Genomic DNA, 18,277 nt, shown 5'->3' on the forward strand with positions numbered 1-18,277 from the left:
TTAAAAATATTTAGACTTTTTGTAAGTATAAGTCAAGTATACTTAAATGCCATTTTAAGTATATTTCTGACAAGGACATAAAGCCCATTTCTGAGAAGTACATAAAAATAAACTAAAAGCATACTTTCCTATTTTTAGTTTAAAAGAAGAATACTAATAGCACACTTGAATAAACTTCTTTTTCGTAAGGGAAAAGTTTTAAAAGGTATCTTATCTGTTCTCATTAAGATGAAAATGACAGACTTAGGTTATTTGATTAATGGTAATTTTTGCCAAAGGCTTTCTGATCAACTTATAACAGTAATGATCAAAATAACTGTGCACACTATTTTAATTAAATTGGAGGTTATTAAGGTTATGTTGATTTTTTAACACTGTGTTCAGGAATTCAAATTCTTCTTATGCTTTCTCTTTAGAACAATCCAAAAAGTCGAGAACAATCTTAAGAAATGTTTTTAAGAACATAACATTTATTCTTAAAGGAACAATTCACCCAAAAAAATAAAATTTGCTTAAAAATTATTCACACTCAGGCCATCTGAGATATTGATGTTTGTTCATGAGAACAAATTTGGAGAAATTTATTATTACATGACTTGCTCACCAATGGATCCTCTGCAATAAATGGGTGCCGTCCGAATGACATTCCAAACAGCTGATAAAAACATCAAAATAATCCAGAAGTACAGGCAAAAACAATTCAAAACAAGTATGTTGGTGGATTTTAATGTGAGAGGATAACAAAAGATGGATTTTTTTTTCACCAGAGGAAGCATTATTGTGGATTATGAACTCATATTTTGGCCAAAAGCGACAATTTAAAATTAAAAATCTCAATTAATGACTTATTCATTACAAACAAAGATCTATCTCACAACAAGACATTAATTGATGGACTGGAGTGGGGTGGATTACTTGTGGATTATTGTGATGTTTGTACTCTCCTTCTGACGGCACCCATTCACTACAGAGGATTCATTGGTGAGCAAGTGATGTAATGCTACATTTTTCCAAATCTGTTAAGATGAAAAAACAATCTCATCTACATCTTGTATGGTCTGAGGGAGAGTAAACATTAAGCAAATTTTCATTCTAGGGTGAACTATTCCTTTATGTTAGAAATAAGAAGAAAAATAGCAGAATTGTATGTTTGCTGAATCTCACTTGTGTTGTTCAAGCAACTGTCGGGCAACTTCTATTGACACGATTACATCTATTAGCAATGTGCACCAGTGCATCACAGCAGCCATTCCCACTGCTTTCTTTTTCATTTGTGACAATGCACTATCTCTCTCAATACCCGTTTAGTATTCTGACCCATTCTGTTATTGTCAGCTCTGCAGTCTATTAGGGAGTGCTGTCCTATGCAACTGTCACTTAGCCTGAGAAAACTTTAAGCATGCCACTGCACAAGCATCTATTTGTCTCCACCTCAAACACTTCCTGTGGAGCAGAATACAAGATGTCTCATCTTTTGCAATAGGAACAGGGGCCGTGAAAGATGAATTATTTACTTTGCTGACTTGTGCGGCGCCTAGGGAAAGAGACTACAGTCGCTGAACGACAGGGGCACAAAAACCTCCTACCTGAAGCAACTCCAGCAACACTACATCTGCAGCCATCTGAACACAGCTACCCTTTACATCTGAGCTCTGCGTGTACACATTTGCCGATCGTATTGCTCCGCTCACTCTTGGGAGGTTAAAGAAAGTTCTGAGCAGCTGTTTTTGTATTGTTCGCGGGCTTTGAATACAATATAAATATTGAATCACAAAAGAAAGGCCTCATGCAGTTCTTCTATTCGAGGAACACTTTTCACTCGCTTGTTTGTTATGCATTTCCTAAAAGTTTTTTGCCAAAAGTTAAATTAACTGTCGAATATGAAATCTAAGACAATAAGTGATCCATATACGGAAATAAATTCAGTTTTGCTTGATTATTTTAATTGTTTTAAATTAAACGTTTTAAATTTTATTCTGTGGTATATTTTATTCTTTATATAGTATTACACTGTAAAATGTTGTGAAGTAAACAATCTGTAAATAATAATTTGTAAAAAATTATTAGAGTATGTTTTAGAAGAAAATACTATTTCAGTTTTTCTACTTCAAAATTTATGTTTAATTCAACATTTTACCTGTCAGCTCTTTTCATGTATTTTATTGAGATTAAGATTTATTGGAAAGTTCAAAGCAATGCATATTACTAATCAAAAATGAAGTTTTTATATATTTATGGTGGGAAATTTACAAAAAAATCTTAATGGAACATGATCTTTACTTAATATCTTGATGATTTTTGGCACGAAAGAAAAATCGATGATTTTGACCCATACAATGTATTGTTGGCTATTGCTACAAATATACCCGCATTAACTTATGATTGCTTTTGTGGTCGAGGGTCACAAATGTCAAATTTGCTAGCAATTTTGGAGTCAAAAAATGTTTCTATACCAATTTATTTTATTAATGTTAAAATTTTTAATAATTCTGTTATGTGCTTTTGTCATTTTATTCATTTTCGTATTTATCTCTATTAAGCTTATTAATTTTATTCTATTATACTTTATTTTACTTCAGTTTTAGTTGTAGTAATTGTAGTACATCAACTTAAATTTATGTTATTTTAGTTACTGGCCAAAGGCAACACTTCTAATTTTCATTTAAGATTTTTTTTTTTTTTGTAAGATATAAAAATGTAATATTTACATTTTATCTCAGCTTTATTTCATTAAACAAAAATAGTTTTAGTTACAATATCAATAAACTGACTGGATGTTTGTTTTTGACATACATTAAGGTATAGTATTAAGGTATAAGATGAATGTGGAAAACAGTTCAGATCATTTGAATAAATATGATGTGAAGTATTCATACCAACATCTCTAAACTGATTGCAAACTTTTGAAACTCTACAGGATTACTGTACTTTGTTTTCAGGGGAAAACATGCAATGCAAGAGTTTTGCTCATTTGCTCTCCATTCAATCTCGATGTCGTCTAGCAGAAATCTCATTTTGTATTTTTCTTTCCTATGGGAGGCATCATCATACACTAAACATGGAAGATCAAAAAATAACCATTTAATACTAAAAAACAACCTTTATTACTTAACAATGTCCCGCATAGGTTGATAGGCTACGCAATGCAAAGCCTTCCTGCCACTATAATATCGCCTGACTGAAAGTAGTCCCATAGGACACTGCAACCAACAGCTGGCAGATTTTTGTTTATAATCTCTCCCTTGGTTTGATCTATGCTCGGTATCAGCCGTCTGCCTGTGAGTTTAAAATGAACAATAAAGCAGGCAAAGATTTAGTCGTGCCGGTGACCTGAGATTCAGGCGAGGATTTTGTAAACAAAATTACTTCCTATTCCTGAAGGGCGCACGGTTCATTTTTTGAAATAATTTGTGTGTACTCCTACTTTGAATACATTTCCTGGGAGTGGAAGGATTCGCTCCCTGACAAATATGACCCAATTTATGCTGACTTTGAAGTGGTGCAGAGGCTGAAAGACATTCAAAGATCAAGTCAGGATTTAAAATTAGGGTCTATTGAGAAGCAATTATGTCTTCATACCAAAGCTGCATTTTCTGCATCAAATCAATGTTCCAAATCAAAAAGCGTCTTGATGTTGGCTGACATATTTTCCGTCCACTTAATTACATGCTTCTAATATGATAAGACGCTGAACATGTAATGTGTAATCTCCCACAGGACTGCCACACTTCCACAGAGAGCAAACCACTAGCCAATTACCTCTTCATACATCTTAAATCATTGCCATATGGCAATTTCTCTCAATCTGCTCCTCATTCTTAAGAGTAAAAAAAGATTATTCCCTAAGAGATTGATTATAGAAAATCAGCAACCATACCTGATTTTACAAAGCAGTGAATCTCAGTATTTCACCACAAAATCAAAAGGAACCATTTTTTGTGCTTTTGTGCATCACTTGTATTTTGACATCTTTCAATTAAGAGCATTATTTTATTTCCATTTTGGTGTTGCTCATTACTTTTTAGTTTTTACTGCAAGAGTCTGTTTTCTGCATTACAATAAAAATGCTAAAATAATTTTGTTTGCACTTTTTTTTTAGAGATGCACTTAAAAAACTCTGGTGTTTCTGTTTCTTTCTCATCTTGGTATGAATCATCATCACTCATTTAATAAGCTTATACAGTATGAAATTTGATGATTAAAGATAATTAACAACTTGTAGTCTCAGTGCACATTATATCAGTGAAGCACAGTTTCTAAAAGTGATATGAGGAAATTTGTTAACAGAATCCACCAAGATATTGTTAATATTTTTAACATATATTTATATTTAATCTTCTGGATTATTTACTCCTCTACACTGTATTTTGTACATCATGAATTCTGAATTCAGTGTGAATAGTGGAAGTGGAAGTTTCCATATTTAGAGGACTGTTTGATCGCTATAGAATTGGATAGAGCTTATTTTATTCACAATTTTTATTTCAGGAATGATGTCCATCTTATCTTTCCACATGCTTTCATGAAGCATACTGCAGTAGTCAGTCTGGAATCTACAAATGTTCTCTCCAGTCTGACCACTTACCAGACAAACAAACAGTCTGAGCTGAAGAACATCAGCTTACATAATTCATTTCTTCAGCTGCCTACAAAAGAGCAGCGTTGCATAAGTAAAAAATCCTGATCTGCAGTAATGCAATTGTTTGGTGACAGTAAGACATTACTCTTGTGCTTGCTTTGCAGGCTCGTGTTCTTCTGCGTTTCCTCTCCACGTCTGCAGTCTTCCTGTTTGCAAATGGTGGAAAGACTAAAAGGTGGAAAAAGGGAATAAATGCATCCATTTAGGGGCATAAATGAAATGTGTATAATGCATTTTTAAAGTCACTCTATGAATAATAGGTAAAGCACAGGCTGAAGGAGAAACAACAGGCAAAGGTGATGTGAGGTCAGCTTAGGAAATTTCCTTGGCTTCCTTGAGCACTTAAGTTCTTTTCTAATACATTAAGTTATACTTTTCTAATAAAATGTAAAAAAAAAAAAAAGGCACAGTTCATTTCTATTCAAGTGGCAGGCTTCATTAATCAGGTCACTGTTCTCCCAATTACAAGATACCACATATTTAAGAAATGATTGCATATGAAACTTGATCTGGACTTACAGTATTCTTTGTTTTCATCTTATTGTGAAATGCACCAAAAGACACCCCTGAGATGGTATTATAGCCTACAGTATATTTACTTATTTGTTTCTATTATTTTATTTTTATTATTTATTATTTTTCTATTTTGTATTTCCATTTTATTTTCCTTTTTTATTATTACTTAAATTGCTAGTTAGTTAGTTAGTTAGTTAATTAGTTAGTTAGTTAGTTAGTTAGTTAGTTAGTTAGTTAGTTAGTTAGTTAGTTAGTTAGTTAGTTAGTTACTGTACGTGATCTGGACATATTCTTGACGGATTTCATGAAATTAACCAAAAAGAGATGGCATTATTGACTTATTTGTTTGTATTGTTATTTTATAATTTAATGCATAATTATTTAATAATTTCATTATATTTTTCTATGTATTTGTAATATTTATTATATTACATTTATTATTATTATTATTATTAACATTATTATTACAGTGAAATATTATCAGTACTTGACAGGTTTCGTGAAAGTCACCAAAATACACCCCTATAATATTATTATAGAATATATTATTATTATTTTTAATATAATTTTATTTTATTACATAATTATTTTACTATTTTAGTTTTATTTTCTATTTATTTGTAATATTTATTATATGGCATATACATATATGCAGTGTGTGTGTGTGTGTCTCATTATGATATGAATTACTATTTAATAAGGTTATAAAAGACATGGTCAAAAGTGTTGTGAGGTCAGGTTTCTAGAGCCCTTAATAGTTGCAAGCTATTTTTCTAATAAAATGGAAAAAGTCCCCCTAAAGAAACAATTAAAAGTGCACAGTTTAACATGGCATAGTGAATTTTTTATTCAAGTGACATGCTTCATGAATCAGGTCAGTGGTTCTTTTGCCAATTACAAGATAAGCAGTGGTAGCATGTCTTTGATAAAGGACTCTTCATTACTGGTTCCAGCGCCCTCTGTTCTGTGTTGTATTAAAACTCTAGTAGTCAGTGTTAGACCCCCGATGCTTAAAGCAGCACAGCTGTGCTCACACAGGAATATAAATGATGAGAATCTGGGCTGAATGGAGATCCAGGTCACACCGTCTGAATTTAGGCACATCGAGGCCACAGTCTGTCTCAGGCTACTCTCTTTTTCGCTATTCACTTTGAATATATTAGGTTAATGAAAGAGAGTGAGAGGCAGTGAAAAGATGGCTATGTCCCAAGCTACCTATCAATACATCATAATGTACTGTAGATGCACTCCAATCAATCCAAAAATGCACCATGACATCCATCTAGAAATTTTAACCCAGATTTACATCGGACAGTACAAGAACTGTTCAGTCGGCAAAAGTAAATGTCATTAAAATAAACAACAACAGTTATTAATGGTAGCACTTTACAATAAGGTTTCATTTGTTAACATTAGTTAAATGTAGGATAGGTGATTTCAAAAAAAGGCTAGACATAGCTTTGAAAGCATAAGATCACACCTTCCCTGCAAATCACTCTCCAAAGCCACGCCTCCTCCAAACCACATGAATGCACACAGGCAGCACACCAGAGCCAATCAGCAGCTAAATGCAACGCTGTCATATTAACTCATGTCTTATTCACCAGTGAGAAAACATTACAGTACAAAAAGCATTATATTACAATAATAACGCCTTCTACTTCGCTCAGTCTGCAACAGTGTAATGGACCGCACTGATGGCATATTATATCTGAGTGAACAGGGTGCACAGAGGTATGCAAAAACATACATTGACAGGCAGGTACGACAGCCTATCGTAGTCCTTATTTCCGTCCGTAGTACCAACAGCAGTTCACAGTAGAATTTCTTTATGTAGGCCATATGCCGTGGTAAAGAACCAAAAAAAAAACTTAGAAAGAGACTCAAAATGGTCGCCCTAATTATGTCATATATTCAAAATTCATGTACTAGATTCTGTTCTTCCTGTTTCCTAAAAAAGTTTAAATTAATATAAAGATACAGCTTAATATAAGTTACTTACATACACAACACTGTTTTTACATACTGGTAAAAGTTTAGCCTGAATGCACTGTAAGTCACTTTGGATAAAAGCGTCTGCTAAATGCATAAATGTAAATGTACACAACAAGCACATTCTGAAATAGGCCCCGGTCATTTCATTCCAACGATTGGAAATACGAAATACCACAGCATACAGATACAAGTCCTTTCAACAGTTGGCCTGCATCGTCATCAATTTTGCGCTTTCCTTTTTTTATTTGTACATCAAAGGTGACGGGGAACCGTGAAAGAAATATACAGCCCACTTTACATACAAATAAAAAGCCAATGACAACAAATAAGGCATGAGAAAATAACACTGAAAAGAATGGACAAACAGCAACAGAGCAAATGAAAACACAAATAGTTGACTTTGGCTGCATTATGCATGTGCATTATGAAGAGATGCAAGCTAAAGTACAGCAGTGAAAGCCATGCACTTTCAGAAAAAAAAGAGCCAGTGCCTTTTCAAAAGGTAGCCTACTAATGTGTTAGGTTATATGTAAATATTAAGTAGCATTAGTATTAAGGATACAAAATCGATTAATCAATTAAAATCATGTTTTAAAATATATTCATGTATTTGTGTGTATTTATGTATACATATACATATGCAAATATACACAGCACACACACACATATATTATTTAAACACAGTTTTATTTTAATAGCGATTAATCACGATTAATGGATTTTACAGCCCTACTTATAGTAGGATGAGGGGGCATTTATGCAACCCCATTTTCAACTAAAAATGGAAACCTTTGTGTTTTGGCCGTTCATTTACATGACTGGTGTTTTGGAGGCCTGGAAATGCAAACTTATGAAAACTGGTTTCAAGGTGCACATTTTTTAAAATGATGACACTATCATCTCTGTGTAAATTATAAAAATGTGAATTGCCAACTACTCGGCTGACATGAATAATACTGCAGTTTTAGTCATTTTTGCAGATCTGTGTGAAAAGGGATTCTGTGTGTTTTGACAGAATTGTCTTACATATACAAAACTTTTCAAAAATGCAAAGGAATAACCTTTCTGTTTTTAGTGCATCGTTGTCATGTAAATGTACCCTAAGTGTGTAAAAGAAAGTGGAAACGCTGATAAAAAAGGCAGATAAAAAAAATGGCACATTTGATATACAATACAATCTAACTGGAAGGCAGACTTGGAACTAACTTTTTATTTAACAATTTGAAAATTTGCTTGAACATCACAGAAAGTAGATATATCAAGCTTATTTCTAATTAAGCCCTTATATTTCCAGTCCAGGTCCTGACTTATGAAAGCAGCAGGTCACCGTGAACACAAGTGCTACAATGAAAACTCCTGCCAACTTGTAATGACTCACGTCTGCATGGAAGACCAGTTGGTTCCTAAAACCCAGATACGGCATGACATATGAATGTCTGGTCTCACACCGCTGGAATGTCTGCTGCTGACTGACAACCATGCTGTTTTAGTGTCTCAGATGCTTTCTGTGCTCCAAATGCATCTACTGTACTTCTGTTACTGTATCTTGACCAACCTCTTCTGTCATCATCTTTGATGATGAATCTATACCCAAATCAGCTGATGCCGTACAGTTTCCGTCTCTTTTTAGCCTATCGATAATTAAGCAACCATAATTTACTTGTTCTGGTCTGTACAGTGGCAATTAATATCTGTAATGAGTTGGTGATTAGAATTGGCTCTCTAATTAACCTGATCGTCTGGAGGGGATTATCTCCATATGCAATAACCAGCATACCAGTCCTATAGCACTGATTAGGAGCTCAATCTAGGCACTGAGATAAGAAGAATTAGAATAAGAAGTTCCCTTAATGAAGCACGAAGCAACAGACTCGTTTTCTCAATTAACAAAATACCCCAAAGCCAAAAGAATGGAATAAATTTACACGGTGCCAAAAAGAAGCTGTCGTGTTCTTACAGATGCAGAAAACATCTAAATTGTTAAATGTGCAATCTTGTTCCTTATAAAATCTGTTTGATAGTAAAGTGTATAACTATTTATGTCGTTATTATGCTGTCAATTAGTTTGACATAGTATTATAATTAAGCTGAAAGGAAAAATGTATTTAAAAAGCAGTCACAGTGATGTTTGTTTAAAAAAATGGCAATCAAACATTAGCATTGATAATTATGTATTTGTTATTTAAATACAACAATAAAGAGATTCAAATCATTCTAAATTCTAAAAGTTAATTTGGCATATGTAGACTGTACCAAGTGTGATTCAATAAAAAAGGCAACGTACCACGAAATAATAGCAAGAATTGTCGGCTTGGGAGCTGCACCCTAAGTGTCCACTGGTAATTAATCTTTGAGTCGGTTCTTTTTTAGTGAATCAAAAACATACCGTGACCATTATGGTCCAAATCCCAAAACAAGTGACTTCTATGACAAGTTTGTTTTAGTGAATCTTAAACTTTACAGTGTGACTAGTGCGGGTGGATTCACAAACGAATGACTCTTATGAACAGGTTCTTTTTAGTGAATCAGCATACATCGGGGCTAGTGCGGGCGAATTCAGGATCTAATGACTCTTATGAGCTGGATCTTTTAATGCATCAAAAACAGCATGACAAGTATAGTCCGAATCACAAACAGCAGGATGTGACAACTGTGGGCGGATTCACAAACAAATGACTCTTATGGTGTATTCACACCAAACGCATATTTAATTATTCATATTTAACACACATTACGAACCGGTTCTATTTAGTGAATAGAAACATATTGCATTACCAGCATAGTTTAATTCCCAAAAGGCTGACTGTATGAGTCGGGTCGTTCTTGTAATGTCTGTTTATAAAAGTTACCTTTTTGATAGTCTGACAAATCCTTCACTGAACAGAGCGGTTAATGAATCAACATTTGACTCGCTGACGGAACTGCAAGTTATGGTTATTTTCAGTGAGGTTCGGGTGTACCTTACCAGCAGGACTAGGCCTTAACTGCCCACTACTAACCAGTCACCCCCTGTTTGACCCCATACATCCTTCACTCTCATATACAAATCTGTCACTGGAGCAGTAGGCCTACTCTTTATAATATGTAACATTTAGATACTAATATGTACAGTTTCTTCAAGGCACTAACATGCACATATTAGGGGTAAATAAGAGGGGTCTCCTACCTTTTGAAAGGGTACTGCACAGGAATAGGTTTTATACTTATTTTTCTCTCCCACTAAGGCAATCATATGCACACTTGTTTACTTCTGAATGAAACATGCTTCATCACTTACAAGACATGTGCCATGTATTAAAGTGCAGAGAGCACTCATCCCAGGACTTTAAAAAAATTAGCAAAAGAAGATAATGACTTTCCATGTACCAGAAATCCTCTTCCTGGTAAAAATAATAATAATAATAATATCCTAATCCTTGGACACAGTTTGCTTTATCTCCATGTCTGTATTAGTGATTGGCAGATGCTGTGATTTTCAGAATCCCCGCTGCTTTTTATTATTATTAGCTGTTACTATTCGTTGTACTTTCCCCTCTGGAGCTTTTAGTAGTCTGCAGGGAACATTCATCCGAGTTTCTTTGTTAGACTGTGAGAGAGTCCATAATGATCTTCCACAGGACTAAACCGCTGAATATTCCTTTACAACATGCTTTTGAGATTTAATTTATTTAATTGATTTTTATTTTTCTCTTGTTTTATTCAGTGGGAATAAAATACGACTCTAGTATATGGTTTTCATTCACATTCATTTCAGTAATTTGAATAATCTGACCCACTGACACTGGAAAACCACAAAATGTGGGTATTTATTGAAAGCATCCGTTCTCAATCGCAGTGCACGTGAACCATTTCCTGTCCACTTCACTGAGATGTTTTTATCGCATTCTCAATAGAGACAGACCTTGCCTGCATGGTTTTGCATAAAGGGAAAGTTTTGGTCAAGGGCATTTTTTATTTATTTATTTTTTTGTAAACTTGAGGAAGGCCAGCAACAACCAGGTTTGAGGAAAATATCACAAGAATGCATTTTTATTTACTGTTTACAACAAGACCACAACATTACATCGAGGGGAGGAAAGGCAAGGCGTGCTGCCTCAGATACAGAGAATTTTTCTCTTCAGAAAACGAGGTCACCTTGTGAACCTCTGGGCAATGCTGGTTGGAAAATTACTTGCAAAAACTAAATTGTGGACATATGTCAGAACTCTCTGGCCTTGAAATAAAAATAAATAAATAAATAAAAATCAATAGATGCTGTGTCATTTTTAGTGTAGATACTGTAGTTCCAGGCAATGCATTGCATGGAGAGATTTCTCTCATCGCCATGTGCTTCCTTTCCTCTTATGAGCAAACCTGCAAAACATTAGCAAATAGATATTTTGTGGAAACTGTGCATATTGTGCAAATTTTGCATTCAGGTTGCATTGTATAAAATGTTCTAAAAGAATCATTCACCCTAAAATTAATACCCTGTAATCACTTTTATGTCACTTCAAACCTGTATGTCAAACTGTACTGTACGTAAATTGCTGTATTTGAATGTTCCCCATCCCTATACAACAAACAAATGTCTCCCCACAAAATGTTTCTCATATGTACGATCTCTCTGCATTTGTGAATTAAGTTTCAGAAGCAATACTAGAGGGATCAATAGCAAACAACCGCTATTGCTCAAAAGCATAGGGGAGGTAAAGGAGACAGAAGGAGGTTTTGTAAAAGAAAAGTTATAAAATGCATTTAGCATTTGCACAGACTCAACGATGTTAAATGCATCATATAAAAAGTTTTAAGATTTTAAAAATTTTAAAAGTCTCTTATGTTCACAAAGTCTGCATTTATGATTTAAAAATGCAGTAAAAAACGCAATAGTGTGAAATATTTTTACAATTTCAAATAACTTCTATTTGAATATATTTTAAAATGTAATTTATTCCTGTGATGCAAAGCTGAATTTTCATCACCATTAAACCGGTCTTCAGTGTCACATGATCCTTCAGAAATCATTCTAATATGCTGATTTGGCGCTTAAAGGGAAAGAAGGAAGGAAGGAAGGAAGAGAGGGAGGGAGGGAGGAAAGAAAGAAAAAAGAAAGAAAAATACTTTTAAAACTGGAAAGGAAGTTTTGAGTTATGCAAAAGTTACAGTAGAATTTTAATTCTTTATTTATACAATATTGCAAAATATTGGCATATTGCTGCAATTGATCAATTGATAATACAGTAGATGAGAAAAATAAGATTATATTAAATACATTAAATAAATTAATACATTAAATACAATAATGTTTTAATATTTAATTAAATGTTTTATTAAATATTTATTTAATAAATATCTAATAAAAATAATTTTATTTAATCTTTTTCCTTAAAGGTTGAGAAAAATATTTATATTTTAACGTATGGTTCCATTGTAAGCTTTACAGATGCTATATTTCTTAATTCTTAAAACATATATATGGATATATAAATTGCTCTAGAGAGTTTGTCCTGTTGAAGACAAAGGGCCATGTACACCAGAGGGATTCATAGCCAGTGCTCAGGACTTTTATGTGCTGCTGTAATACATAAGCCTTTGACTATGAAAAATGGTGTGCATGAAAGATTTGATTTCATAATATAGAAAAATCTGTGTCAAAAGACACTTAAAGTGCATTCCATCTATAATCATAAAAAAGTGCAAGGTTAAAGTATGTCTACAGGCTGGAAAGTGATATATAGCCTTCTGAAATAATAGGATAAGCTTTGTATGAGAAACGCAATGAAATTTAAGTCACTATTGGCTGAAAATCTTCCACTTTACAGTAGTTCCCAAATTTTAGATACTAATGTTGCATGTCATATATTTGGTCTTTCAGAGGACAAACCCTCCAGAGCAATATATAAATTCTAAGAATAATAAATGTAGTATCTGAATAGCTTACCAATGAACCACAAAAGGTTAAAGTATTTTTCAAGATTAAATAAAGATTGTATAAAATAAATGTCTAATAAAACATTTATATATGCTTTCTAACAAACAAAAATAAATGTAATTCCCTTCATCCACTGTATCTATTTATGATTCAGAGCAATATGCCAATAAATGCCTGACAAATGTTGCTTAAATTCAATCACAGGTCAAAATATATATATTTTTTTTTTTTTTTTTTTTTTGGTTAAATATATAAAGCACACTTATCAAACACATATCTAATCTGTTGGCTTTGAGTTTCATTTTTCCACACCAGGAATAAATTCACCCATATAAAACCACCTTGACAGAACTGCATATCTGAAAAGATTCAAATTTCACACATGGAATGGTTTATTCGCACCATTGGTCACAATGTCAAATATGGGGGCATATCAAGAGAGCGTCTGAAATTCAAATTATCAGCTGCTGATCTGATCCACATGATATCTGCATGTCCTGGAGGGCTTGAGAAGGGAGCAAATCACTCGCTGCCATATTGAGGTTCCTGTCTGTCTGTGTCTTTGTTTGTATTCCACGTTTAAGACTCCTCCAAGGCTTGAATTGGGAATTGAAACCCCTTTAGCGTGCTAACGGGAAGCTGTGTTGAAGTACTGTAGATTTATTTTAAAAAATACCATGGGTCCTATTACAGAGTAGACCTTAACCCTCATCAAATCCCAGGCTGAAAGAAAATTCAATATTCTAATTGTAACCAGCAGCTGTAATTATAATCACAGATGTCAGAACCATGCCAATATTCATATGATTTTAAACCCTTAAAAGCTGGTTTGTCACTTCTGTTGTTAGTTCACCACTTTTTTTTTAATAGTTGATTAGTTTGAATACTTTAGCGTCATCAGCGCAGTTGTTTAACTCAAATTGACAAAATAAATAAATAAATAAATAATCTAAATTTAAGATTTATGTATTTAAATTGCATACAGAATTCCCATCCATTTAGATTATAGTTACAAACTAATAAACTTGATGTCATTCAAAATAAGAAAAAAATATATACACAAAAAAATGGTGTAGAAACTATTTATAAATTTCACAATTACAAAAAAAAGACAAGCAACACATAAAATTCTGAAGTAGATAGACTGAAATATTATTTTCTTGTAAAAAATAATAATGATAATTGTTTTTTCCAGTGTATTTTATTCTATTTTAAATCATGAAATCTTACCTGTTTCATTCATGACTGAAAAAAGGGTGGAAATTGTATATGCAATTCAAATACATACTGTGAATCTCAAATCTTTAAATATTTCAAGAGTGTTGGCTTCATATTGCCCTCAACGTGTGCATTCTTCATGACTGACATTGATGCCAATGGAAATGAGTCTTAATTTTTCTGTTCCTCTTCTTTTATTCTCTCATTCACTGTATCTAATGAGTGGATCTCCATTAACTAATCTCATTTAGCCAGTAATAAAGCTAGACTAAGGCAAGTGCACTGCCCAGGGTGACTGTCTCATTGACAAACTCATTCCAGTGCACTAAAACATTCTCAGTGAAACAGTTATCTTCAGCTGCTCATGTTCACTTGCAGAAACACTGTCATCTTATTTAGCCTCCTAATGTCGCGATTTATTTGCGCAAGTCGCGTCTGGTGTGAACGCACAGTTAAGTCTTCAGAAATGGAGGAGGAGCATCTCAACTTTGTCTACAAATATATATATATATATATATATATATATAAACATTTATCTGACCAGTTAACATTGTTGTTGTTTACATTAACAATATATAATTTAATTTCAAATATATGATACAGTGTGCTGAGCTGTTGATGTTTAAATATTAATTCCTCTCCCACAGCAGCAAAAACAGCATGAGTTCAGTGCAAAATGAGACAGGAGGGCATCTATTGCAGGATTTCCCGAGTTATGAAATTGCTTCATGAATTGAATTTATCACCTGAATTTACTGAATTGAAATGACACAACCTTGTCACTCCATTCATCATCTCTTTTTCACACATTCTATATTTTTTCCTTTCTTACCCACCCTTATACTGATATTTCTGCTTGTTTTGCCACTTAAAATGCAGGATTTTGCATAAGCCCAAGAGTGCCAGAATAATACATTTATTTTGCGCAGATATTTTCTCCCCTTTTTTGTACAGGTGTTTACTCAAGTGTTGGAATTGCAAAAAATCCACGCTACTGCGTCAGCTCAATGTTAGCAAAAACAACTGGAAACTGTAATATTGCAGTGTTCTGTACTGCATTTAAGCAATGTCTCATAAAACATTAAAAAAAAATAATAATAATAATAACTAAAAATATAATGGCATTTATTTGTCCATTACAATGTTTCAAAGGAAAATTAACATAATCAGTTCTTTAACCAAGTTTGGTCCAACATGCAAGAAACAAAAAGATCAAGACTTGTTTTTAAAAATCTTATATTTAAAAGTACAGATACATTCTGAATCTGCAATCACAATATTTATTATCTGTAGGACTAATTATGTAAAACCTTAAATAACTGCTTCATGCAACAACAGTTCATTAAGGTACAATATTGTTCAAAAGTTTGTAAGATCTTTTTTTATGCCAACCTGCATTTATTTGATCAAAAATACAGTTCAAAATAATAAATCAATACATTTAAATATTACTATTTTCAGCATCATTACTCAAATATTCAGTGTCACATGATCCCACAGAAAACATTCTAATATGCTGAATTGCTGCTCAAGAAATATTTCTGGTTATTATCAATATTTTTTTATAAACTGTGATACATTTTTGCAGGGTTCTTTAATGAATAGAAACTTCAAAAGAATAGCATTTGTTTTAAATGTAAATCTTCTGTAACAATGTAAAAGTAATTACTGTCACTTTTGATGAATTGAATGAGTCCTTGGTGAACAAAAGTATTCACTTCTTTCAAAAAAAAAAAAAAAACACCTCCAAAGTATTGTTGTCTTATTGATTATTTGCAAAGTATCCAAATAACTTAATGAAATGAATGAAGTGCAATGATTTACTTTAGTGCTTCTGATACTAGTTATTGGTCCATGTACACATAACAAACTCTTGTGTGCAATTGTGTGTTGTGCAAATTATTAAGAATGGTATTCCATGTTTATTTCGCTTTGTATAATATTGCCTGAATAATGCAAAAGAGGGATGCAGAAAAATGTAATTATGCATGTTAAAATCCAGAGTTACAAGAGACAGACATGTATTTGGCTAACGTATGGTCTAAAATGTGTTTAATAATGACAGTAATCACAGATAAATCTCACGGCAAACAACACATTGTGTCGTGACAGTGGAGAGCACAATAGTGCAGCCCTGTGATTTCAGGTTCAGCAGTCAATATGATATATTGATTGCTCTTCCTAATGCAATTGCACTTTTATTGCTTCTCACACAGGAAAATTATTCCCCTTCAGAAAGGCAAATGAAAAATCCTGATGCCGAAGATGAAAAGACTCGCGCTGTCCAACTGAGTTTGCAGAGTGAGATATGGCCAAATGAGAAGAGAGTGATCGTATTGACTGTCCTGCTGCTAATATAAACTTGCCCTATAATAAAACTTGAATTGAGCCTGACTTCTCAACTCTTTACCAACGCACTTCAGCTTCATGGGATTATGACTGCAGTTGGAAGTATCGGAAAGAACCTGAGATAAAGTAGGAAAAGAAAGTTTTACAGACAGTTAACTTAAAAGGTCTGATTGTACCTGCAGTGTTTCAGATTTTCAATGAGCTTCTGCCATTCCGTACTGAAATGAAACCTCAAAAGTGATAGAATTGGAGCACTTTACATAGGCAGAGACTCTGTACATCATACAAATTGCATTCCTCACACAAAGTGCAATATACCTTAGTCAGGGTAGTCCCATTTTTAATTTTTGACAGGAATAAAAACAAGGCTGAGAGAGATAGAAGTACAGTGCATTCAATGGATTCTGTTTTTTAACATCATACTGATTGTTTAGCTGAGGAAACGACTAAAAAAAAAAAAAAACTTTCACTACACAGACACTGCAATAATTATCCATAAGCATAGAGTAAAAGTTAAGTTTACCATAGTAAAAACTTACAAAAAGTTACGTGTGCCATTGTAAATACTGTAAATTTATCCCTCAAAGCCTCGTTTACATCCATGTTAAATTCAATATGGTGTCTAACCTCACAGGTCCATAGAGTGATAAATTAAAAAAAAAAATTATAATAATAATAAAATAAAAAATAAAATTTGCTGTTGAAAAGCCTACACAAATTGTCAAATTTTTATTTGGATATGATTACATTTTTGACAGATAATTTATGTGCAAAGCTATGGAAGTCTGTTTCTGCCATGGGATAAAAAAATTTAATTGTGACTTTAAATCTCAAAACTCTGTTTTCTTTATTCTCAAATTCTTCAAAATTGAGAATAATAAGAAACCTCAGAATTGCAAGATATAAATGTCAGAAATGACAACGATTAAAAAAAAGTCATAATTGTGAGGTCAAAACTAAGAATTCTAAGAAAAAAGTCAGAATCACAAGAGATATAGTAAGCTCAAAATTGTGAGAACTGCAAGATGTAAACTCAGAATTCTGACAAAAAAAGTCTGAATATAAATGTATTATTTACTTACATTGCACGTATCTGTGTAATAAGCAGGAAAATGTATAACAAGCTGGTTGTTATCACAAAATATTTTTATTTCATAATTATTTTGCAATCGACTGGATGTACATTATCCCTTTTTCTGCCATCTCAGTCTGCCATCAGTTCTCCAGAAATGACGGCTTGTTCTCACTAGTTTACAGTACAGGGCCAATGTCAAAGACATTTATCATGAGCATTTGAACCTTTTTTTCTTTATTAAAGACATTAGACCACCACAAAATACAACAACTGATCAATGTCATAACTGTAACCTAACAACAACAAACCCTAATCTGCAATGTCAAAAACGTCACAAATCACAGCAAGTGATCAATGTGTGAACTGGGACGGAACAAGCAGGATGCTTAATAGCAATACAGTGTTTTGTTTTGTATTATTATTATTATTATTATTATTATTATTATTATTATATTTATTAAAACTATTTAATATTTATTAAAAGCATTTGATTCAAAGAAATGTAGCAAACAAATCAAATGGAAACAAATAATTCTCCATAAGAAGTTCTCAAACCAAGACTTCCCAAATGGAA

At 32.9% G+C, this 18,277-nt stretch overlaps 1 long non-coding RNA gene across 3 annotated transcripts in view; it reads right to left on the reverse strand.

Moving 5' to 3' along the window:
• Positions 1-11,118: 11,118 nt before the first annotated feature.
• The window catches only part of LOC122137310, a 62,910-nt gene continuing 55,751 nt past the window's right edge, over positions 11,119-18,277 (reverse strand). For 2 of the 3 annotated variants that reach the window (XR_006154764.1, XR_006154763.1), the window contains one exon: positions 11,120-11,503. This is a non-coding gene — a long non-coding RNA (uncharacterized LOC122137310). Of the gene's footprint in view, positions 11,504-18,277 lie in introns of all 3 variants that reach the window. The other variant, XR_006154765.1, reaches the window with a different exon arrangement.

Source organism: Cyprinus carpio, chromosome B5 (genome assembly GCF_018340385.1).
Source record: "Cyprinus carpio isolate SPL01 chromosome B5, ASM1834038v1, whole genome shotgun sequence".
Taxonomy (NCBI): Eukaryota; Metazoa; Chordata; class Actinopteri; order Cypriniformes; family Cyprinidae; genus Cyprinus; species Cyprinus carpio.